This window comes from Triturus cristatus, chromosome 10 (genome assembly GCF_964204655.1).
Source record: "Triturus cristatus chromosome 10, aTriCri1.1, whole genome shotgun sequence".
Lineage (NCBI taxonomy): Eukaryota > Metazoa > Chordata > Amphibia > Caudata > Salamandridae > Triturus > Triturus cristatus.
Genome location: NC_140593.1, coordinates 517,796,381 through 517,822,110, shown reverse-complemented (window position 1 = coordinate 517,822,110; position 25,730 = coordinate 517,796,381). Strand labels below are relative to the sequence as shown.

Below are 25,730 nucleotides of genomic sequence, written 5' to 3'. Positions count from 1 at the left end.
TCGCCACATCTGCCACAAAAGCTTCTGCTCTTTAACGTGCTTGAGAGCTGCTGGTGTGCAGAAGGGCCTTATACAAACATACAAGGGCAGTTTCAAGCTTGTTGAATTATCAGTGAAGGTTCTTCAACAACGCAAAGTGTAGTACTGTGTTCTGGATTCTTTCTTTGGAAATGCATTTCAAGCAGAAACGCTGCTCAAAAAATAGAAGCAAATGCGCCTGCCTGTCATCTCAGTTTCAATCGGTGATAGGACAGGAGGCCGAGGGAGCAGTGCGCTGCCAGAGCCTGCGGGGTCTTTTTCATCCTCTAGTCATATGTAACAACATATCAAAAGTAACTGGTGATTCTTTTTTCTTATCACAACTTAGAGGCGTATTTACAATGCCCCTGCGGCACTTTTGCTTCGCAGGAGCGGCACTTTTGTGACACTCCAGAGGCGCAGTGTGCCGGCCCATATTTACACGGCCACACAAAGCCACCCTGCGTGGCTTTTAATGGCCTTGTAATTATGGAGTAAGGCAGTGCGTGGCGGGGCGTTCCATGGTTGTTGCTGTGGGTGTTCCCATGCAACACACATGGTTTTTAACACTGCCCCAGACTTACAACATAGCGTAAATCTGGGACAGCGCAAAAACGAATACCTTCCCAAAGCAGTCTTAACGAGACGTTGTTTTCCTCTGTAGCACACATAGAACGAGGAAAACTCTTTCTTTGATTGTTTAAGTGCAGGAAGGTGTCCCTTCCGTCACAAAAACAATCATGCACGGGTGCCTGCGTTGGTGCTCGGCTGCAGTTTGTGCACCGGCGCTGTGAGAAAGGACAGGAATGTGCTGTATCTTGTACAAGAAAATGTCGGAGCACGGAGCTGCTCAAAATTTGGCAGCACAAGTCTCCGACATTTCCAAAATGCAGGAATGTACCATATTTACAACAGTATGGTGCACCCCTGTGTATTTTCTAGCACTGGCGCTAAAATTAGACGCCTTGCACCAACGCAGCCACCCTTGCACCATACTGTAAGGGTGCCTGCTTTGCAGGAATTGTTGTTTATGTGCAGGATGGGACACATCATTCATGGCTTTTTCCTCTTTCTATGTGTGCTGCAGAATGCTGCACACATACAAAAAGAAAAATGAGGAGAAATAAAAGTATTTCTCCTTTTATCACCATTCTAATTCCTGCTTTTGCATGGCTTTAGTTTTTGGCACAGCCTCTGATTCACAGATCCTTGTAAATCTGGGGCCGCATCAAAAAGCAATGGGTGTTGCGGTGGAACGTCCACACCAACACCCACTGTACACCCCTTTCATGCAGATACCGGCGTGAAAGGGTACCATATTTACAAAGGGATATTAAGGCACAAAAAGTGCCTCAACACCACTTTGTAAATATGGAGCAGGGCATTGCGCCACATGAACGTCATTAAAAGTGACATTACTGTGGTGTAATGCCCTTCTTAATATGCCCCATAGTGGACATGCTCTTTATGTACATTACGTTATTATAGATATTACATCTATATTGCTATGTGGCATGGTTTTACATAGCAAACATTTGCCAATTACTTGCCAGATAGTGCTTTCGGATGCAGGGCCTATCTTCGGTCTTGGATTGGCCTACCGTGGGTCTTCCGTGGTTAGTGTCTTTGAGTAAGTCCTGGCGGGGATGAGTGAGCGCACTGTGGAGAGGGTGTTAGGTTTTCTCTGAGGTTGAGTTCCATAGGGAGATGCATCTTGGGGCAGGCAATCCATGCCCGTCTGAAGTTAGTGTATGTTTGGATTATCATATGCGAGTTTTGGGGCTGATAAAGGCCCCTCTTACATATAAACATGTCATGGACACCTCAGTGACACCATAAAACGTGTAACTGGGACTTTACAGGATGAAAAGCTGGGAGGCGAGATACGAGGTGGGAGGTGGGAGCTGTTGGCAAGGTTAGGAGAAATGAGGTCCTTACAAGGCACTCTGTGTTTGGAGTAATAATGTGACGCAGAGGAAGGGGGGAATGAAGGGATGCCCCAGAACTATAAAGTTGGACCTGGACGGATACGTAGAGTGTCTGATATAGTAAAGGTAATAAATAAGAGAAAGTGAAGAGGCGGAAGAAACACGAGAGCTGCCTTGTCCTGCCACAGTGAGTGCAAGAGGAATAGGTGGCTTGAGCAAGTGGGCAAGAAAGAAGTGTCAGGGGGCGCCACCAGTAGAGGGGCAAGTGAGAGGCATTAGCAAGCGGCATTAGTTGGGTTTACTCAGACAGACTTGAAGAACTCACTGGTGAAACATAAAACCCGGAAGCTCAATTAAAGTAGAATTAGAGCGGGCAATTGAGCAAGGCCACGGAAACCCCGCGAGATTTGGGGATTTGTTTCACAGACCCCTGGAATGCGGCTGAAGATAAGGGCTGTACACGCCAGGTGGTCATCCCTCGTCAGTCTACTTTACAAACAAACTCAGACTCTTCTCTGTTCCTAACTTCGCCTCTATAACTGGCTTATCCCATCACTACCTAGTCAGTGGACCCTCCTCCCCCAAAATTTTGAATTCAATTAGATATTTCTCCCCACCAAGTACTATTCCATAACATTAAAGAACATAACAAACTAGCAAACATACAAACAACTTCTACATGTTTATAAATGAAGCATTTGGACCAGAAACGAGGGTACGTGATTACTTAGGTAGGTGTTTTGTAGCTGACTGCTTGTCATCATGCATAACATAGTCGCGTTTTTGGTGAATTATTGATCACAGGTGATGAATAGCTATAGTTATGAATGGCTGTGATTTCTTCAAAATTAAGGAAGAAAGAGAGTAAATTACATACATGGAAAAGGCATGTTTTATTTTTGTGTAATCATTTTAGCGGAGTTGATGAAAAGTACATTCAATTTGCGTTGTTTATGGCAAGTATTGTTTAGATCTCTCAAGTAGAGACCTAAAAATAGGAGGAGCCCCAAAAGTGATATTTCCCATTTTAATTCCAATAATATTCTTTGTTCTTTGATACATAAAAAAAAAGTCTGAATGAATTACACCAATGGTGGTGTAAATAGCATTTTATTCACTTGGTTTGCGGTAAATCTGTTCAGAAGTTGTTCGAGAACATAGCGTTTATAATTGGTCCAATCTGAGCATAGAAAGGCTACATTTTAGAGATATCTATACCGTTAATTTGCAGTTTCTCACTGATTTACAAATCCACAGAGGATTTGAGAATCCAATCTAAACAAACATTGGCATAGCCAATAGGTCTTGCCTTTGGGACCTTATAAGTGTTTAGCCATGCAACAGTTAATGTTGCTGCAGTAAGGATATTGTGCTGCATAACTAAATACTTATAAGGTCCCAAAGGCGAGACCTATTGGCTATGCCAATGCTTGTTTTTCTGGTAGGCACGGGGAGATTAAGTGATTTGCCCATAATCACAGGATTGGGACGCGACCCCGAGGCTCGAACCTTGGTTTCCAGCACCAAAGGCCGTCAGACCACATCCTCTCCCCCCCCCCTGAAATTGCATTGGCGCTGCTGGGCTTCGAGCTAGCATTGGTCCCACCACATCGAGTGTCAGGATAAAGTATTCATAAAGAGGCCGCCTCTCTGGCACAAGGTTGGAGCGAGATAACCAACTTGTGTTGTTCAAGTCTTTTATATGCAGCTCTGCATCAGTCAGTGTACCCGCACGGCACAACGGAGGTGAAAAACCTTAACCCTATTCACTGAGGAGAAGATTCCCACTTTACGGACTTTGTGGGTGAAGATTTCCACATCTGCCCCTGCAATGTTCATTTTCATCATTACTACCAGACCCTGCCCAATCAGTGAACCCCCTTCACAATCTTTAGCCAGTCCTGTGTGTGCAAAACTCTCTACCTAATAATAATCGCAATGCTTAATCAAGCATTGCATATATGGAGGCCCTCTTTAACTGTATTAGTGCAATGTCAAATCAAGTCTTCACCTGCTTAATGTCCAGTCTACCTGCTAAATGCCTCGTTGCCCTACATTTTAAATGACGGCTAAATACAATTGCTGCAGCTGTGTATGGGCCATGGGCAGTGTTGCAGCTATTCACTCACACGAACAGTTAAATCCTCCCCATTAATTTAATCAGAGTCTGCCGGGAAGCAGGACACGACACCCCTTTTTTAGGACCCAGGTCTCTGAAATGGATTTCCAATTTTCCAGCCATCTGCTTGGCTGAGCGCTGCGCCGTATTTCATAATTACTTTCGGGCACTTACAGCAGTCTGCTTACCATGGAAACCCGAGGTGCCTTGTTTTCCGTGTACTTCTTAGCCGTCATGGAGTGGAGGGGCAGGAGAGAGGGAGCAAATATAAATGCTCTATTTATTTAGAGTGTGATGTTTAAACTGAAAGGTTATGGCTTTCATTAATTTTGATTTCGGTTACACATGCTCAAAGATAAAACAAGAAAGAGGAAAAGCGATGGAAAGTGGGTGAGGCAGGGAGGAGATGGGGTGCAGTGAGAGGACGAGCACGAGGGAGTAATGGGGAATGGAAACTGCAGAAGACGGGGGACTGAAACGAAAAGAATGAACAAGATAAGAGGAGGGCAGCGAAAAGATGAAGTAGAGATAAAAGGAACAAGCACGCGCGCCTCGCGCTGGCAGCAGGGGGAGGGGAGAGGGGAGTGGGCCTGCGCCTGTTTCCCTTGCGGGAGCGAGCAGGAACCATATGTTAATTACAAACATATGTTGTCAAAGCTCGCTCCCGCAAGTGAATCGCCAAACGTGCACGCGTTGCCATTCAAAGCAATGCAACTCGTGCACGTTTTTGATACACAAACTCAATCGATTTCAAAAGGTCTTTTTTCCTATTCAGCTCATGCGCGCTGCATAGGCGAGACCTAAAAACGAAACGACCACTATTAGGAGGTTTTTTCTTCTCGTTTTCTATTGTGCGATTGTGAAACCGGCAGCGGATTCGTGAATCTGATGCACCCTGATTTTCTAGCTGTCACAAATGCGGTGGCCATCTCTAAACAAAGTACACACGTGGTGCTGAGCACCGGCAGTTTTTTAAAAGAGGCCTTGAGTCAAAACGGCTCTTTATCGGGCTCTGTTTTTGCCCTGGCACAGGTAGTCCGTTTTTTCTCTGACTACAATGACAGCAGGCACATCATGCGCGTGCTCACACTGCTCACTTCTCACTAGTGGAGAAGCTAGGTATGACGTCATGCCAGGTGAGCGTTGTAGGGGAAGGGAAATCCTTTAAAGAGAGTCCTTTTCTCTCTGGATTTCCCTTCTCTTTTAGAAACTCAGGAGAAGCAACATTGTCATAGTGTCACCAGGGCTTTAAGTGGAAGTTTAGTCAATATTATATACAAGCCATAGTTGCTGCTTATTTATCTTATGCAACCAACAACCTTTGACAAAACCAATAGTCCTGACTTGTATTTATGATATTACTTGTTGTATCATATATCTGAATGCATTGACAGAAACAGCTAAATACAAGTCGGGTGGCACACTATACTAAGCACAGATTTTTAGCTTATGTGTTTTTAAGCCACGCCCTTAACTACTTTGGCCACGCCCCTTTGAGAGACCCCTCAGTTTTTAAATCCCACTTAAAGCCCTGTATATATATATAGATATTATTCTTGCTGCTAGAATGTTATGCTATTTGCACATGTTATGCTACATTTGCTAGATGCACTTGCACTTTATCTCCTGTACAGTTGTTTTTATCAGGTACTGTTCGCTGTATGGCCAAATGAATATTTTATGAATGTTCTTTTAATTAGGTCAGAATCTCATATTTGCTGCATTTGCAATATTTTGACCTCTGCTATATATGCTTTGCGATATTTGCACAGATGCACTTGCACTTTATCTCATATACAGTTGAGCAACTATATTAGGTCAGAATCCAATGTTTGTTGCATTTGCAACATTTTGACCTTTGCCATATATACTTTGCGATATTTGCACAGATGCACTTGCACTTTATCTCATATACAGTTGAGCAACTATATTGGTTTTATTATCATGATTGCAAATGTGTATATATGTGTATATTTACATCAATGTGTAATTATGAGCAATTTTGAGATGGAAACGAAATGAAGGGGTTTACAGCTAACTGTTTACATCGAATTTATTTCAATTGTGTCATGTGATTTGAAGGTTATATTTTGAGATGGTGTTCCGCGATGACCTCTCTGTATTTAATTAATTATTCTTTTATGTGTATCGACAGCTTTCATTGGGGTCCCTCCCGTTTTTAAAGAAGCCATTTCCAATTTGATTGGTTATATTCTGTGCCACAAATTAGTTGGTTTAAGGAAATGCGTGCATAATATAAATCGGGGTGTATCGAGTTTTTTACCACTATGGTAGTATTGGCTTTAATATTGGACATCTATCCTGGAAATATGTAGAGTCATAGTATCTTTTCCATTTTCACCCTGTTTTATCTTGAAGTTTGTTGTTTTGTATGCCGCAATTTGATTGGTTTAAACGAGAGGGATGTTATTACATTCCACTATATCTTTCATGATTGGTTCCTTACGTGTCATGTGATCAAGGCCGTGGTAACGCGGCCAAAACGCGTCATGCCGGTCGACTTGGAACAATAAACCTGCACTAACCCTATTCTACATCGTGCTGTGGTCTGTACCCGTTTCCACTTATTTGGGAACTTTTCTTTTCATATACATATATATATATATATATATCTATATATATATGAATGTAAATTCGTCTCTAATGCTGCTGCCTTGGTTAGACGAAAGAACGGACCCAAAACTTCGGTGCCAATCACTGAGTCTTTATTTCATATCACTCTGTACCAGTCCGCCATGACGCGTTTCAGCCCCCACTCGGGCCTTGATCACATGATATATATATATCCCACGAAGTTGCTCCTGCCGACAGTCAGGGACCCCAGGAAGGTGGCGCACACACCGGCGGAGCACGCCGGTAGTGAAATCAAATTTACAGAAAAATCAATGGTAGTGCGCTCTCAGTAAACGGAAAACAGGACACTCCAAAGGATCCAAGAGTGTTTAATTACGACGCGTTTCGACTTGCAGAGAAGCCTTGCTCACGTAATACAATAGTGCATTAACAAACACATGACTGATAAAGTTTCAGAAAGCAAGAAATTAACAGAGGACAACAACTGTCTTGAAGTGTTACAATGGCAGACATCTTGGAATGGTTGAAATTGTGCCAATGTGTGTGGTTAAAGTAAATCATGAAAATATCGCTATAAATTTACATCATGATATGAGTTATATGCTCGCATGTTGTGTCAAGTGACAGGTCAAGAATGTACTAACAGGTAAATTACCCAGTGGTATTACACATGTAAGCATGTTACCTATCCTTGGATAAAATCGGCAGACATCTTGTGATGGTTAATTGGCTGTGCAATGTAACGTGTCTTGTCAAGAGGCTAAGAAATATAAAGTAAAATACACGGTGGCAATCCAAAAGACGCAAAAGTCAAGACTTGAGCATTAAAGGCCCAAACATTACAGTAGTGACATGCTGCATGGTATAGCCAGACAAATGAGAATGGATGTCAGCAAGTGCTGTCAAATCTAACCTTACTAGACCGTGAAATGATCGTGTCAATGGCATAGGAAACTGGCAGAACTATCAATACAATGCCAGCAAACCATAATAACCACAAATGGTTACACTTTCTCAAAACATCAGGGAGAATCTGCCAGTGTTAGTGCAATCCAAAACAAGGCATAGAATGCCAGACAGTTAAAAGATTACACAGTGGCATTGCAGTGTATGTTGTGCAAAATGCTGAAGTGAATACAAGCATGGGATGCACTAGTATTCATAAGGTAGAGTTCACTGCACAGCTCAACATGTAATAATAACGGCACCCCGAGATATAATATGTTGGAAGCGGAACTACTAAAATGTCTGGGAGAGGACGATACAACTAAATTCAAAGCTGACGTCAAAATCCGCTTAACCAAATATGAGCAATCAATAACGGCGCGAAAAGCTACTAAGTTTCAACGAGACAGGCAAGATTACCTACTCGGCCAAATCTACACTTTTGCACGACGCTTCGATACAATTCGAAAGCAACGTCTCTCACAGGTGCAGACATCAGCAAGTAAAGAAGCAACAACTAAAACCCCACCCAACATCCCAGGAGAAATGTCGGATCTGAGTTCAGTAGCAAGCTCAGATGTTGAGTCACTTTCTGAAGATGGAGGATTACAACCACTGGCTATGGCAAACCCCCCATCGGTAATTGAGGAGTTTGGTTTTTTATACAAGGACCGGACTCAAAACCAACGTCCTTCGTTCCAAAATCAAAGTCAAAGAAAAGAAAGCTACGTAAGCGAAAAAACCGACGGAGTAGCCATGGAACTACGATCAGGGAAGAAGAAGCAATTTCAACGCAAGGGCTGGAAGAAATAGAGTCAGCGGTTATAAATCTAACGGATCTTGTTTTAACGGATGAAGAAACAAGAATCCTTTCACTTGGCTTTTCTTTCTGCAAACGAACTAACTTTAATTACACTCAAACGCGCATTGAGTTCTTTAAGTTTGTAAGGAAACTAAAACTAAAAAAATTCTTTGATATGAAAAATACTAATCGAAAGGAAATGAGACAAGTGGTCACTGAGGAACCAGGCAATCTCGATGTTGGGGACATGCAGGTACTTTTTGAATGTCAGCAACTCATAAGAGAAGGGGAAGGTTTGACTGTGGTAAATCAAGTTAGTCAAGCAGATGAACTTTTTTGTCTAGATGTTTTTGACAGTACTACCACTAATTTTAGACCAAAATCGAGTTTCACACCTAACACCCCTAGAGATACTTTGGATATATACTCTGACCTGGTAATAAAAGATTTAAAGGAAATATCCTTAAACTCTAGCAAATAATTTTTAAAGAAAGCTTCAGGTTTTGATAAAAAATACGAATCTGTGATGGCTAAAATTCAAAGCAGACAGGACATAGTAGTAAGGCAAGCTGACAAAGGCGGCAAGTTGGTACTGTGGTCCCTTGAAGCATACAACTGCGAGGCAGCCTTACAATTGAGAGATAGAGAATGTTATTCAGTAGTCCCCCACAGTAATCTAATTGAAATCAAACTTAAATACCAAAAAGACCTTGCGAGATGGCGAGGAATTGGGTTGATTAATCAACTAGGATACTTGTTTTTGAGGGTGGATAACCCAGTGGTACCCATATTATACTTAATACCAAAAATTCATAAACACAAGGATAAACCACCAGGGCGTCCTATCATCTCAGCCATCGGTAGTCTCTTTGAACCAACCTCCAGATATTTAGACTCATTCCTACAACAGTATGTGAGGGCATTACCCGCTTATATTCAAGATTCAAGGGATTTCTTGAATCAATTAGAAAATATAAGATGGGAAGAGTCTTATCTCCTCATAACATTGGACGTCGTGAGTCTGTATACTAGTATTGCCCATGAAGATGGTCTAAGGGCAATGAGGCATTTTTTAAACTCAAGACCTATTAATCTCTACCAGCATACCAATATGCTGTTGGAGATGTGTAGGCTGTGTCTCACCAACAATCACTTCCTTTTCGGAGGTGATACTTACAGACAGATTAAGGGCACGGCGATGGGCACCTGCTTCGCCCCCAGCTATGCCAATCTACACATGGGCTGGTGGGAGGAGCAGGTGCTCAAAGTTGACTACATTAATGAGTGGAGAGAAAATGTCATTAAATGGATCCGCTTCATTGATGATTTATTTATCATATGGAACGGATCTAGAGAATCAGCACAAAAGTTTATTGAAAGCATAAACATAAACAAATTGAACTTAAAATTTACTGAGCAAATAAGCACAGAGAAAGTGACTTATTTAGATTTAGAAGTGTACATTGCACAAAATTCAATCCAAACGTGCACTTTCAGAAAACCAACTGCAGGAAATTCAATCCTGCATGCGGCTAGTTTCCACCCTACTAAACTTAAGATGAGTATCCCTTATGCAGAGAATCTGAGAATGAAACGCAACTGCAGCGAGGCTACTGCTTTGGGGCAGGCCCAGGAAGCCTTGAGCCACAGATTTCTCCAGAGAGGATACAAAATGGAAACGCTAAGACAGGCAAAATCGAAAGTAGCAAATATGGAGAGAAGTGTATTATTGAAACCAGACATTAAAAAAGTTGAAGAAAAGCGGAAGAATACAGAAAGTCAGATCCGCATGATCACTGGTTTCAGTACATACCAGGCTAGAGTGAGAGATAGCCTGAGTAGACACTGGCACCTCGTTAAGCAGGACCCTATTCTAAAGGGGAAGGTCACACGAATCCCTTTGGTGACTTTTAACCGTGCTAAATCTATGAGAGATGACCTATTTAAAACTGATTTTGAAGCCAAGAAAGGTGGGGGTTGGCTTAAAGCAAGCCCAGGCTTCCACAAATGTTTTAAATGCAAGGCCTGTAGACACGGTAAAAATACACATCAAATAATGTCTCCCCTTTTGAATAGTCCTTGGAAAATAAGAAAGCCACTTAATTGTAAAAGCGAATTTGTTGTTTATGTCTTGAAATGCTCTTGCCCTAAGATGTATATAGGAAGCACCATCCACATGGTCCACGTGCGCATCCTGCAGCATCTTAGGGCAATTGCTAATAATGATAAAAACTATGTTGTTGCTCGTCACATAAATGAATTCCACAAAGGCAATACTAATGAACTAACATACTTTGCCATTGATCAAGTCCCTAAAGAACAAAGAGGAGGCGATAGGGAAAGGAAATTAAGAAAATTGGAGTCTAAATACATACTTATGTTCAACACAAAAAGTCCTCATGGTATGAATGTTGAAGAAGATCTACACATACATTTAAAATAGAGGTATCGTTCCCAATCATGTTGATTTTAAATTTTGGTTTTAAATTTTGATTTTAACTATAACTATCCAGTGATGGCTCCTTTTTTCCATACTCTTCAACATGATCGTTTTAAGGACAACCGTTGTTTAACAATAATCATAGGATTCCCTGATAGATAGAATACTGTTGCACTAGCACTTTATTGTGACAATATTGCGATTTTTTGCACAAAGAAAGGCACTAGCACTTTATTTTCAAGCATTGAATTGCACAAAGCACTAGCACTTTATTGATACGGAGTTGAATCCTATTGTTAAATTATTTCATAATTGTATGTCCTAATATGACATTATTATGTGTCTTTTCTTTTCCCCTGTCTCCCCTCTTGGTTCCTGGATGTAAAGGTTACCAAAATGGATTGCAAATGAATTATTCATTGGAAACTTCGTTGATTCTAAATTAGGAACGATGGACAATTCAACCATGACAAGGGATCTAAAGTTATACGATTAAATCATGACTTGTGTAATAATGTTATAAATGATTTGGAGTATGGAAATAGAAGAATGATGCACTATTGATAGATTGGTATTGTCAGATAATGTCACTCTCTTTGAATTTTCTCCCCTACTTTTAATGGATGCTTTGATTTGAATGTAAATATGTAAATATATGAAATATTTGTAACTTTTAAATCCAATCCATTTTTTTGACTCATTTGAATGAGATAAATTTTGATATAAGAGAGATTTCTGGCACTATGTCATGACAACGTTGTATTGGAAAAAATTAAGCATCACGGCAATAATAGTCTGCTGTTTATGTCTATTGAGGAGCTAATCATGTGACCTTGTATTTTTTGCTTAAAATGGAAACGTTTGGTCCACATTAGATTGTGTGAGCAAGGGATACGTCCCGAAACGTGTAACGAAAGGAAATAAATACCCAAGCCGGATGGCTGAAAGCATCCCGAGTGTCGGTGTCTGATTTGGAGAAAGTCGGATTTGGTTGCAAATATATTTATATATATATATATATTGCGTGAGTCACAAATCGAATGCTGGATTTGAGAATCCTGGACACTCCCTGGTTCCTTCGGACATTCCTGGACCTCAGGATTTGTATATCCGCCATTGAATTTGCAAGTCTTGTACGAAAATATAAAAATAATTTAGTACACTACTGCTGCACTTGGCCAAAAGCCACACAGAGAGGCCGCCTGCTCATAGCTGGGTGGGAGAAAGAGCTATCTGCAGTCCAGGCCCCCTAGTCAATGTCCCACTCCTCATAGCCAAAGGCTATGATGCAGTCATGCCAAATACCACGCATCAGGCGTTAGACTAATGCATTTCATTTTGGTGCTCCTCATCACCGCACTGAAATGCATTGTCACGCATAATGCATCTCTCAGCTGTCACTGAAGCGCTGCAAAGTGTGTGTGGCAGCTCAGCGCGCGGCCCGCACTGGCCTGCCTGCTCACACTGCTCCCGCTAGTGTTTGGGGCGCTCCCAGCTGAGCTAAGACCTGGAAGCCAGCTCATAGTTCTTAGCTACAATGTATCTTCTTCATTAATTTCCCGCAGCCGCCTGTGGGTCTGAGACAGTCAGACAGTCTGCCTGATGTCACAGCCGGGGCGCAGTCAAGGTTGTGTGACACAACAAACTGTGGCTGTGGCGCTGCTGGGGGATGTCACACCCTGTGCCAGAGCGGGAGTTTGTGCAGCTGGCGGCTCAAGTGTTTGAAGGCAGCCGTGCTTGGTCCACAGCGCTGCTGCTTGCACCGGCCCACCCACGCTGTCTGCAGTGGTGGGCTTAATAATGGCTGCTTACAGGCAAATTCAATGATGTAGTTTCTTAGGGGAGCCCCGCCGAGGGAGAGTGCCTTACAGATAGATGACGGGTCGTCAGTGACGGGGTCATGACTAATCGTCACTGGGTTGTAGCGGTCGCCAGTAGGCTAAGACTCACTGCGTACAGCCACCAGCAGCCTGGATCTATGGGATGGGAGCGGTTGCTCGCGGCCTGGTGTGAGCCTGCTGTCTTGCAGAGAGTCGCCGACCGATGTGCCAGTCATGCAGTGCTGTCTGGCTCAGATCATTCAAAATTGAAGAACAACAAGTAGTTGTTGTTTACCAGCCACTTGTTGCCACCCACCCCAAGTGTGTGACAGTCAGTCAGCGTAATATTAACACAAATGAATGGAAGTGCGCATTCAGGTGAGACTGCTGCTGCAGTGTGGGTGCTCACCAGGAGACAGGTGGATTCCTGTCTGTGTCTAACTGTTCATGATGTTGTTAGTAATATCCCAAGTTGTCCTGAAAAATTGAATATTCTAAAAATTTAGTGCTGAGTGCATTGAAGTCTGGGAGGGTTGACAGGAGGCGATGAGGGACAGAGAAAGGGGGTCACCGGGTGGAGGAATGGTAGAAATGTACTCCTTGATCAAAATGGAATAAATAGAAATTACAGACTCAGGAATGTCTGAGCAAAATTGCCTTAGAGGTTAGATAAACCTGCAAGCTATGGCTTTAGACAGCAGAACTACCCCTATGAAACAGCCCTTGCAGGGTTTGGCAGCTAGTTTAGTGTTTGAATTCACCATAAAGAAATGCACCTCAGTTTAAACAAGTATAACAGGAGTTAGATTCCAGAAAGCATTAGGAGGATTCACACGCCTCACAAGAACACACTAGAGCTATCCTTTAAGTGGCCTTAGTAGCAGCACTATCTCTCAAGTTTACATAGATCGTACGAGTTCTTGGTTTAGGTGGCATAGCTGTCCCACAGGAGAGAGTTTGCACATGATGTGACAGCACAGAAGAAAGCAGAGCTATCTATCCAGCTTTCTACATATAACTTAAATGGTCAGATCTCTGAGAGCTGAGCTATCGCTCAGGGTACATAGCTGTAACAGTGCGTGCAAGACAGAGATTTTAAAGAGTCAGGCCTAAAAGTCTTTATTGACTGTCTCACTGAATGTCAAGTGTGAGTGGTTTATTTAACTCAGGTACTGCATTGCATTTATTAAAACAAGATTTTCGTTTTGTACCATACATTTGTACCATACAGTTTCTTAATCCACTACTCGTACTAAAGAATCACTCAAGGTGACACAAAAGAGACCTGAATGTCAGTCATAGGTGCCTTCAAAACATAGAAATGTAACTCATGTGCTTACTGAAAACTTGGCAGCTATGTTTGGGCCGCGCCGTTGACGGACGGGTGACTGTGGTCAGTGGTGACTGAGATAGTGTCACTCATAGTCATTGAAATGTCACTCATAATTACACTGAAATTATGAAAATGTCACACATAGCAATCTGAAACCTTGGCAGCTATGGCTATGTGCAGCAGGGATTGGCTGCCTACTGGAGTCTGGGTGCAGAACCTGGCTGAGGGCAGATCCTGTGGCAACCCCAATGCACATGGCCTTCAGCCGTGTGCAGGGGGTGTTGGCAACCCCTTCATTGCTGGGCGCAAGGCGAGGCTGCAGACCAAACCCTTTGGCCAACCCCACTCTTCACTGTCAAAGTCCATGCGTTGCGGGCGTTGGCTGACTGCATATGCCCTATGGCCAACCCCCCTCTGCATACAGCTGAAGGATGGGTTGCCGAGCGGGTATGGGGTGCAGGGCCAGGCCTGAAAGTCTGGTGGCCAGGCCCTGTGGCTAACCCTCTGTAGCACATGGCCAATGAATGTGCACAGCAGGTGGTGGCCACTCATTGAAGGTCTTGTATTGTGCCTGCTGCCAAACCCAGCTGCCTTTGTCAGAGATTGCATAGCCGGTGTGCAAGTTATGGATTGTTCTCCTAAATGCACCTCGCAAACTTCAGTGTTTTTTTCGGATTTACCGTATAACCATAACTACATTTTGTGTTTTATATATATATATATCTATAGATCCAAAGCAACCTCCAGCAAGCAGAAGGAAGGGGCCACGCGAGGAAATCAGGAAAAGGTCTTTATTGTAAAGCATAACTGGCATAATGCATTTCGGCTTGATTGCCTTCCTCAGATGCCGCTGCCAAACTGAAACACAACCACGCCTCCACTTTTAAATCATCCTGCATTCCGCCCCCAATTAGGAGCTAGCACTTCCCCAAACATGTGATCATCCACCATGTGGCAGCACTGTAAGCACTACAACACCCAGAATGCTCCATACCTGGGCAGGTGGTACGTGGGGAAACTAAAATTAAGTCCATGTGGCTGTGGTGCGATGTAGGAAAAGGCGCGTTGTGTCCAGATCAAATAGACTCCTCAGACCCTTCCTGAGTCCCGCATACGTTCCAACCTCTTAGAGCACGGGTTCGCTGGGTGGTGAGCTGATAGCAATGTACCAATACTCCTTGTGCAGTCACAAGCTGCTGGCTGGCAGCGTCCTTTGCTAAACCCGTACACAAAAGAGGTGGGCTGACACAATCCAATTCCTTGGGCAAAAACAAGCTGCGTGAGCAGGAGCCAGTAATGCAGTCAGCCAACTTAAACAGAACGGGGTCCCTTAACGCGTCTCTGGCTGACGCGACAAAATCCAAAGCAACCTCCAGCAAGCAGAAGGAAGGGGCCACGCGAGGAAATCAGGAAAAGGTCTTTATTGTAAAGCATAACTGGCATAATGCATTTTGGCTTGATTGCCTTCCTCAGATGCCGCTGCCAAACTGAAACACAACCACGCCTCCACTTTTAAATCATCCTGCATTCCGCCCCCAATTAGGAGCTAGCACCTCCCCAAACATGTGATCATCCACCATGTGGCAGCACTGTAAGCACTACAACACCCAGAATGCTCCATACCTGGGCAGGTGGTACGTGGGGAAACTAAAATTAAGTCCATGTGGCTGTGGTGCGATGTAGGAAAAGGCGCGTTGTGTCCAGATCAAATAGACTCCTCAGACCCTTCCTGAGTCCCGCATACGTTCCAACCTCTTAGAGCACGGGTTCGCTGGGTGGTGAGCTGATAGCAATGTACCAATACTCCTTGTGCAGTCACAAGCTGCTGGCTGGCAGCGTCCTTTGCTAAACCCGTACACAAAAGAGGTGGGCTGACACAATCCAATTCCTTGGGCAAAAACAAGCTGCGTGAGCAGGAGCCAGTAATGCAGTCAGCCAACTTAAACAGAACGGGGTCCCTTAACGCGTCTCTGGCTGACGCGACAAAATCCAAAGCAACCTCCAGCAAGCAGAAGGAAGGGGCCACGCGAGGAAATCAGGAAAAGGTCTTTATTGTAAAGCATAACTGGCATAATGCATTTTGGCTTGATTGCCTTCCTCAGATGCCGCTGCCAAACTGAAACACAACCACGCCTCCACTTTTAAATCATCCTGCATTCCGCCCCCAATTAGGAGCTAGCACCTCCCCAAACATGTGATCATCCACCATGTGGCAGCACTGTAAGTACTACAACACCCAGAATGCTCCATACCTGGGCGGGTGGTACGTGGGGAAACTAAAATTAAGTCCATGTGGCTGTGGTGCGATGTAGGAAAAGGCGCGTTGTGTCCAGTTCAAATAGACTCCTCAGACCCTTCCTGAGTCCCCGCATACGTTCCAACCTCTTAGAGCACGGGTTCGCCGGATGGTGAGCTGATAGCAATGTACCAATACTCCTTGTGCAGTCACAAGCTGCCGGCTGGCAGCGTCCTTTGCTAAACCCGTGCACAAAAGAGGTGGGCTGACACAATCCAATTCCTTGGGCAAAAACAAGCTGCGTGAGCAGGAGCCAGTAACGCAGTCAGCCAACTTAAACAGAACGGGGTCCCTTAACGCGTCTCTGGCTGACGTGACAAAATCCAAAGCAACCTCCAGCAAGCAGAAGGAAGGGGCCACGCGAGGAAATCAGGAAAAGGTCTTTATTGTAAAGCATAACTGGCATAATGCATTTCGGCTTGATTGCCTTCCTCAGATGCCGCTGCCAAACTGAAACACAACCACGCCTCCACTTTTAAATCATCCTGCATTCCGCCCCAATTAGGAGCTAGCACCTCCCCAAACATGTGATCATCCACCATGTGGCAGCACTGTAAGTACTACAACACCCAGAATGCTCCATACCTGGGCGGGTGGTACGTGGGGAAACTAAAATTAAGTCCATGTGGCTGTGGTGCGATGTAGGAAAAGGCGCGTTGTGTCCAGTTCAAATAGACTCCTCAGACCCTTCCTGAGTCCCTGCATACGTTCCAACCTCTTAGAGCATGGGTTCGCCGGGTGGTGAGCTGATAGCAATGTACCAATACTCCTTGTGCAGTCACAAGCTACCGGCAGGCAGCGTCCTTTGCTAAACCCGTACACAAAAGAGGTGTGTTGACACAATCCAATTCCTTGGGCAAAAACAAGCTGCGTGAGCAGGAGCCAGTAATGCAGTCAGCCAACTTAAACAGAACGGGGTCCCTTAACGCGTCTCTGGCTGACGCGACAAAATCCAAAGCAACCTCCAGCAAGCAGAAGGAAGGTGCCACGCGAGGAAATCAGGAAAAGGTCTTTATTGTAAAGCATAACTGGCATAATGCATTTCGGCTTGATTGTCTTCCTCAGATGCCGCTGCCAAACTGAAACACAACCACGCCTCCACTTTTATCAATAGATATATATATATTACCTACTGGCGGTCACCAGTAGGTAGTTATAGTTAGGACCTAGTTTCCATAGGAAACTCATTTTTTGTTTTCTCAATAACTTTGGCGCTGGTTGACGAATCTTCGCGAAATTTTCAAAACTAGCGCCCGAACTGCTGAACGGAATTACACCAAATTTGGCAAAAAGGTAGCCCTTGGTTCAGAAAGAGCCATTTTTGTTAAATGGTGTAAATCCGTTCAGTAGTTCCTGGGAAATTAAAAAAAAGTGGTCGAAAAATGGATTTCTCATAGGAAACTTTAGACACGGCTACAGCTGGAACTGCTGAATGGAATTACAGCAAATTTGGCAAAAAGGTAGTGCTTGCTTCAGAAAGCATCCTTTCTTTTTAATGGTGTAAATCCATTTAGCAGGTTTTGAGATATTAAAGGAAAAAAACCTTTATATATGTGGGCAGAGCCTAGTTTCCATAGGAAACTCATTTTTTGTTTTCCCGATAACTTTTGCGCCGGATGACGAATCTTCGCGAAATTTTCAAAAATTATGGCCCGCTCCGTTCAGCTCCTATCTTGAAAGTTTTGGGGTGATTTGCCAAGCGGGGGCCGAGAAAAAATGGGGGTCCCAAACGTGTATTCTCCATGTTATTTTCCATTGGAAACTTTAGACAAGGCTACAGCCCGAACTGCTGAACGGAATTACACCAAATTTGGCAAAAAGGTAGCCCTTGGTTTAGAAAGAGCCCTTTTTGGTAATTGGTGTAAATCCGTTCACTAGTTCCTGAGAAATTAAAAAAAGTGGTCGAAAAATGCATTTCCCATAGGAAACTTTAGACACAGCTACAGCTGGAACTGCTGAACAGAATTACACCAAATTTGGCAAACAGGTAGTGCTTGCTTCAGAAAGCATCATTTTTTTAAATGATGTAAATCCGTTCAGTAGTTTTTGAGATATTAAAGGAAAAAAACCTTTATATATGTGGGTGGAGCCTAACCCCGAGCACGAGCTTGGCTCTAATTGGCTGCCAACAGTTCCAACCAGGAACTGTTGGCAGCCATCTTGTGCCTTGCATTGAGAGAAAACACATCCAGTCTCCCCACAAAGAGCTACGTTTTTGACTTATTGAATAGGCGGTGCTACACCACATTTGGCAAAAAGGTAGCCCTTGGTTCAGTAAGAGCCCTTTTTGTTAAATGGTGTAAATCAGTTCAGTAGTTCCTGAGAAATTAAAACAAAAGTGGTCAAACAATGCATTTCCCATAGGAAACTTTAGACACGGCTTCAGCTGGAACTGCTCAACGGAATTACACCAAATTTGGCAAAAAGGTAGTGCTTGATTCAGAAAGCATCCTTTTTTTCAATGGTGTAAATCCGTTCAGTAGTTTTTAAGATATTAAAGGAAAAAAACCTTTATATATGAAGGCGGAGCCTAACCCCCGAGCACGAGCTTGGCTCTAATTGGCTGCCAACAGTTCCAACCAGGAACTGTTGGCAGCCATCTTGTGCATCGCATCGAGAGAAAATACATTCAGTCTCCACACAAAGAGCCGCTTTTTGGTTTATTTAATAGGCGGTGCTACACCACATTTGGCAAAAAGGTAGCCCTTGGTTCAGAAAGAGACCTTTTTGTTAAATGGTGTAAATCTGTTCAGTAGTTCCTGAAATTTTTTTAAAAAGTGGTCAAAAAATGCATTTCCCATAGGAAATTTTAGACACGGCTAGAGCTGGAACTGCTGATTGGAATTACACCAAATTTGGCAAAAAGGTAGTGCTTGCTTCAGAAAGCATCCCTTTCTTTTTTAAATGGTGTAAATCCGTTCAGTAGTTTTTGAGATATTAAAGGAAAAAAAACGTTATATATGTGGGCGGAGCCTAACCCCCGAGCACAAGCTTGGCTCTAATTGGCTGCCAACAGTTCCAACCAGGAACTTTTGGCAGCCATCTTGTGCCTCGCATTGAGATAAAATACATCCAGTGTCCCCACAAAGAGCCGCATTTTTGGCTTATTTAATAGGCGGGTGCCCATTTATGCTTTTAAAAACCGAAGCCGGAGCCCACCCCGCCGATTCGTGCCCCCCTGCGTGAGGCCGCCGCCGAGAACACCTGGGATGAGCTGAGCCGCCGCACTGCCCGCGGCGACCCGGAAGCCAGGTAGAGTCTGCCAGGCTGTGGGCGGGGCCTGCGAGTGCAGCAGCGTTCGAGGTGGTGGTGGTATGAAGAACCTGGGTTTCTTCAACATTCACACAGAACATGTACACGTTTTCCGTTAACAGAATGTCTTAGCTCATGCTTTGTGTACATCCATATACTCATTGTAAGATCAGTAAAAATGTGTGTATCATACAAGAGCTGAGCAACGGAAGCTTGAAGGTGCGGGGCCAAGAGAAAATGGCGACAGGAGAACCCTGCGGTAGTTCCTGATCGCCGGAGCTGCTGCGGGGAGTGGCGTCCATCTGTGGAACCCTTGAGCAGTGTGGACGTTGAGGTGTGGGCGTCCTCCTTGCCGGCTGGATTGCAAGCTGCGGAAGAGCCGGGGGACAGTGTATGAGCGTTTCTTCCCTCGCCCCCCGACGCCGTACTGTAGCTGCAGGCCGGTGGCCTGTAGGCATCAGGCCTAGGTCTTGATGGCGGGGAGTTGCAGCCTGCAGCTGGAGTCGTCTGCCTGAAGTGGGAGCGCAGCCAAGGCCAGGATGCCCTCGCCGGCTGCCCGCCAGGTGCAGAGTGAGCCCAGAGAGAAGTGCAGTGCAGGAGACACGGAAGGCTATTACTAGGGGGACGAGGCGTCGCTCCTGCCACCGAACATAACACCCAGCAATTCGACCCTGGTGCCAGATACAAGACTACACCGGCCAGAAAGATAGAAACATAGCAAAGCGGCCTGAATAAGATCGCCAAACGTGTGAGAGGCCTGGCAAGGAAGAGGAGGGTGGGGGTATCGTTCAGCACCACTGCATGAGGCCGAGTTCCAGCGGAGAAGTGGCAGCAGCAGGCCCGCTGAAGACACCTAAAAATGGTAGCATTGAGCGATTGCAGGCAGCTTTAGCGTGGTACACAGACCCATGCCGGCCCTACAAGAATTCCCTACACCAGCGACCCCAGACCTGCATGGAAAGGACCACTGTGCCAGTTTTTCAGCATTGCGGGAATCCCCCACTCGACACAGTATAGCAGCGCATGCCCGCCAATACTGGCATCAATCTCAGCCCCAAGGTGCTTGTTACTGCATGCACATAGCTGTAGTCATCGCCCAGCCCAGGGCTACCACCTGCCCCTTTAGCCTCTCGCTATGCTTTACCTGGCTTGCCCGGCTTTTAGTAGGTAGCAGTTTTACATTAAGGCTGATGTGGCCGTTCCTTCCCCTGCTGTTAATTATCCCCTTTGTTACCACCTCCTTCCCGTTGTTTCACAGCATCGGCGTGGTGAAACCTATGCCTCCAGAAAAGCTCTACAGGATCGAGTAGGTTGGGGTGGGTGCATGCCCTGCTGGCTTTACTATGGGGATCGGAGGGGGGTGGAGGGGTGGTGGGGTCGGTGGACAATCTCCCATGTTTTGTCTGGAGAAACCTAGGGTTTCACTACACACTGTTTCATATCCTGTGCATGTGGGCATTTGCACACAGCTCTGACAGGCAGAGACAGGCTCACTTGCCTGCTCAGTCTTTTTTCCCCCTTATGGCTCAGTGTTAGTCAGCTCTGCACCCCTGTGTTTTATGTCGTGCTTTCTGTGCCTGTGTTGATTGCTCAATCATCTGTGAGTTTATTCTGTAGCTCGCCTTACATACAGAGTAGTGTCCAGACAAATGGATGGATTTAAGGCTTGCGTTTGGTGTTAGTGAAAGGTGCCACATTAAAATCACTGAGGAAGTTTCTTATGTTACCCTCTTGTGCTCATCAAGTTCTCACGGTGGGCCCTTGGAAGCTTTTGCCGCTGTCCACCAGCATTACTGAATCTTCTCACACTTCTCAGCAGTGCAGGTCGAGCTTCTTGCACTGCCCACTAGTGCGCATCCAGCTTCAGAGTGCTCATGACTGTGTACCTGATTTCTCACACTGCCCACTTCGCTTGCTACCCTCTAGTGTACATGTAGCTTGCCACCCTGCCCACAAGAGAGACACCCAGCTTTTCACCCTTCCTACTTGTGAATATATAGCATCTTGTGCTGCCGACCAGCAGTCATCCAGGCATTACCTCTGCTCACAGGTGAATATCGAAATTCTCTCTCTGCCAACAGCTCAAACTAAACTTATCCAACAGGTTTTATTCTTTCCCACGTTCAGTGTTCTGAACAGAAGTAATAAACTGTTTATTTGGAGACACATAAAACTGTAACAGGTAAGAACGGCACCATGGTAAATTTTGAGGCACAAAAACGAGAATTCACCAAAAATTAGTTGCTGTTGCTGAACCATCAAAACGGGTTCAACCCCTTAAGAAGGTGCTCCTTCCTCCGGGTAGTGTCAAGCTCTGTCATTTCTCTGCTCACTCAACACACTCAGTGGTTCTTGGTTGCCAGGTCCTGGTATATGATTGCCCGTGTCCTTGCTTTGTGGAGCGTTCATGCCTGTGACCATGATGGTTCCTGCTGCTTCGACTTTGGCCTGTGTTGGCCTGGTATCTTGTATTTGCACACCTGCCTACTGCGTTAGTGATTTTTGGTGCTAGAATCCCGGATGTGGCAGTGTAATGGCTTGCACACCACAGGACTAATGATTTTAGTCCTGGCATTTGCCAAGACCGTTTGATTTTAATAAAATGATATGCTTAAAATACTTCTGTCTAGGGACCGTCAGCCAGCCCTCTTTGTTCGTTTGTCTGTTTTTGTCATTTACATGTTTCTTCCACCCACTCCAGCATAGAGCATGGGGAAGTGGTCAGCTAACTTCGCTATGAGTGATGACATCCTGCCCTGTCACATAGAGCACGTTCACATACAGTGTAGTTTCCAAAATGCCAGAGGCTACTATGTGCTTCTTGAGAACAAAAGTAATTTTTGCTTTTAGCAACAACAACAAAAAAAATTCTTTGAGGGCACCTCGACTTCCACAGCAGTAATGCTTATAAAACCCTGACAACACAAAATGTGGCCTAACGGCTAGGGTGGTGGATCTCAAATCTGGGTAACCAGGTTCGAGTCTCGACAATGACGCTCAACATTCAGTTTTTCTGGGCAAATCACTTAATATCCCTGTGCCTAACAAAAATGAATGTGTCCTTGTGTAACCCAACTGGTGCTCATGTAAAGCGCTCTGCTACCCGATACCTTCGGGTCGCGTTCGCGCTATGTAAAAACTCTAGGAAAAAAAGCAAAAAGGTTGGCAGCAATGCCACACAGATTGGCTTAGACATTGCTGTTGATGTTGTACTCGGTCTCCGATCTTGCACATGCTTACCTCTGGTTTGTGCTATATTAGCTGCTCCTAAAGCTCTGAATAAAAATTGCTGGTGCTGTAAACAGTCAGATCTGCGACTGCCTCAAATCTTGTATTTGCAAGACCTTCTGATTCCTGGTTCTTGCATCATTTGTATGTATAATTTTGATGCCTGGTGTATATATATATGTGGTATGCAGGTGTACAAACTATTGATGTCTAGGCACATTAGATGGTAATTATTATCCCACGTTATACCATCTATAATGTGCAAGAAGTCGCCTGTGTCCTTGATGTATGAGGAAAGATTCTCCACAAATGGTCATAAAAAATAGTCATCATATCTAGTGGTGTTCTCTAATGGACTGCCCATTGAGGATACGATGGGTCTACCCGGTGGGGTCATGGGGTTCTTATGTAGTTTGGACAGGAAGAACAAAGTGAGAAGTTTGGGAAAGTCACACTTTAAAAACCGATATTCCTTCCACTCTTATAGGCCCTTGTCCGGCAAGTCCCTTAGGTAGTCATTATAGAGCTGATTGGCTTTAGAAGCTTCTTCTTTACTTCTTCTTTACATATATTTATTTATATATGTATATATATATATATATATATATATATATATATATATATATATATATATATATATATATATATATTTAATTTTTTTTTTCACTGAAAAAAACATAGGTTTCAGGGACGTTATAGTTACTTGGACATTTGACTCATGTAAAACCAGAGAAATTCGCCCGTTATAGTTAGTTGAGCTAACTATAACTTGCGCGCCCGCAATGCACTGGTGATGATGTCACATATTACATCACTCATGACATGGTCAGTGACATCACTCATGACATCAGAAGGGGGTAATAAAAGACCTAAAAAAACTGAGATACAAGACGGTGATGCATAGAGGAAATTTGCAACCCCGTCACTATGAGACCATCAAAGAAAAAGATGACATTGTAATAAAACAATCAGAAAAGGGTGGCAACATAGTCGTGATTAACTTAGACATGCATTTAAAGGAGGGCCACAGACATCTAAATGACACATCGAGTTATACAATATCTAGTAAAGAAGAAGCCTCTAAAGCCAATCAGCTCTATTATGACTACCTAAGGGACTTGCCGTACAAGGGCCTATAAGAGTGGAAGGAATATCGGTTTAAAGTGTGACTTTCCCAAACTTCTCACTTTGTTCTTCCTGTCCAAACTACATAAGAACCCCATGACCCCACCGGGTAGACCCATCGTATCCTCAATGGGCAGTCCATTAGAGAACACCTCTAGATATGATGACTATTTTTTATGACCATTTGTGGAGAATCTTTCCTCATACATCAAGGACACAGGTGACTTCTTGCACATTATAGATGGTATAACATGGGATAATGATTACCATCTAATGTGCCTAGACGTCAATAGTTTGTACACCTGCATACCACATGACCTAGGTCTGGAAGCATGAAGACACTTCCTGAAAGCACGCTCCTTATCTTACCTTTTACATACAGAAATGCTGTTGGATATGACGGGATATTGACTCAAAAACAGCTACTTTTTATTTGTCCTGAAAGTGTATTGCCAAGCGCAGGAAATGGCAATGGGTACCTGTTTCGACCCCAGCTACGCAGGTCTGTACCTGGGCTGGTTGGAGGAAGAGGTGGTCAGGAACATCCATCTTTTCAATAACCATGCAAACCTCTGTGTGTGGTATATTGATGATATTTTTTGTATCTGGAAAGGTACAGTGGCAACTGTAAAATAATTTATAGAAATATTTAACACCAACACTTTGAATTTGACATTCACATGTAGCATTGACAAACACACCATTGAATTCCTTGACCTACACTTGTTGGTTACAAACAACAAGTTAGAATCCAATTTACACCACAAGAAAACTGCAGGAAACAGTTTACTGCATGCAGCGAGCAGTCATCCCTGTAATTTAATTCAAAGCATACCTAATGGGGAACTTCTGAGGGCAAGGAGAAATTGCGGTTCAGAAGAGAAATTTCAGCAGGAAGCAGTGTGCATGACCTCCAGATTTAATGAGAGATTACTCAAAATAAAATATAAAGAAAGCCTTGTAGAAAGTTAAGAGTATTAAGAGGGAGGAACTCTTGGTTAGTAATCCCCACAGACACATTTTTCACAAACACTGGCATGTGATGCAGACAGATTATTTACTTGCCAAACACTTAGATAATCATCAGAGAGTAGCCTTTAGAAAGAGCAAATCTCTAAAGAACTTGCTGTGTCAGAATATCATCTTTAAAAAAGCCAATAGTGGCTCAGCAAGAGGTTTCTACAGGTGTGCCAAATGTAGATATACTGAAAGCATGAGGAGTATCAAACTGAACCCTGATTGCAGAAATTTTGAAATACGACAACACCTTGCATGTAACTCGGAATATTGTGTATATTGCCTGAAATGTTCATTTAATAAATATTACATAGGCAGTGTGATACACAAGGCAAAGGTTAGAATTTTAAACAGATGAGGTGCACTACAAATGTCAATATTCAGTGGCCAGACACTTTTTCATTGAACATTCCAGTGATGCCCGTTTACTCAAATTGTATGTACTGGACAGAATAACAGTGAGCATCAGAGGGGGCAACAGAAGTCTAGCACTCAGAAGATTAGAATCTAGGTACACCATTAATTTACAAACTCTACATCCAATAGGTCTTAACCCCTTCCATGCGGGGCGGATTCCCCCGCGGTGCTGACCGTTGCTTGCGCGGGCGTGGTCATGACGGAACGGTTCCGTCATGAGCACAGCGCAACCGACGCTCATGACGGAACCGTTCCGTCATGAGCGTCGAAGGGGTTAACTATGATGAGGAGTTAGCAGTACGCGTAGGAAAATTCTCATATTTATATGTCATCCATATGCATTTATGTTTTTTTCTGCTCCCCAGTTTGGGCTGCACCCTAATGTCACGACTAGT

The 25,730-nt window shown here is 44.0% G+C and overlaps 1 protein-coding gene across 1 annotated transcript in view; it reads left to right on the top strand.

Annotated features, from left to right (window-relative positions):
- LOC146789673 (homeobox protein E30-like) overlaps positions 1-25,730 on the top strand; it is a 586,669-nt gene that overhangs the window by 494,248 nt on the left and 66,691 nt on the right. The gene's annotated exons all lie outside the window — the stretch shown is intronic.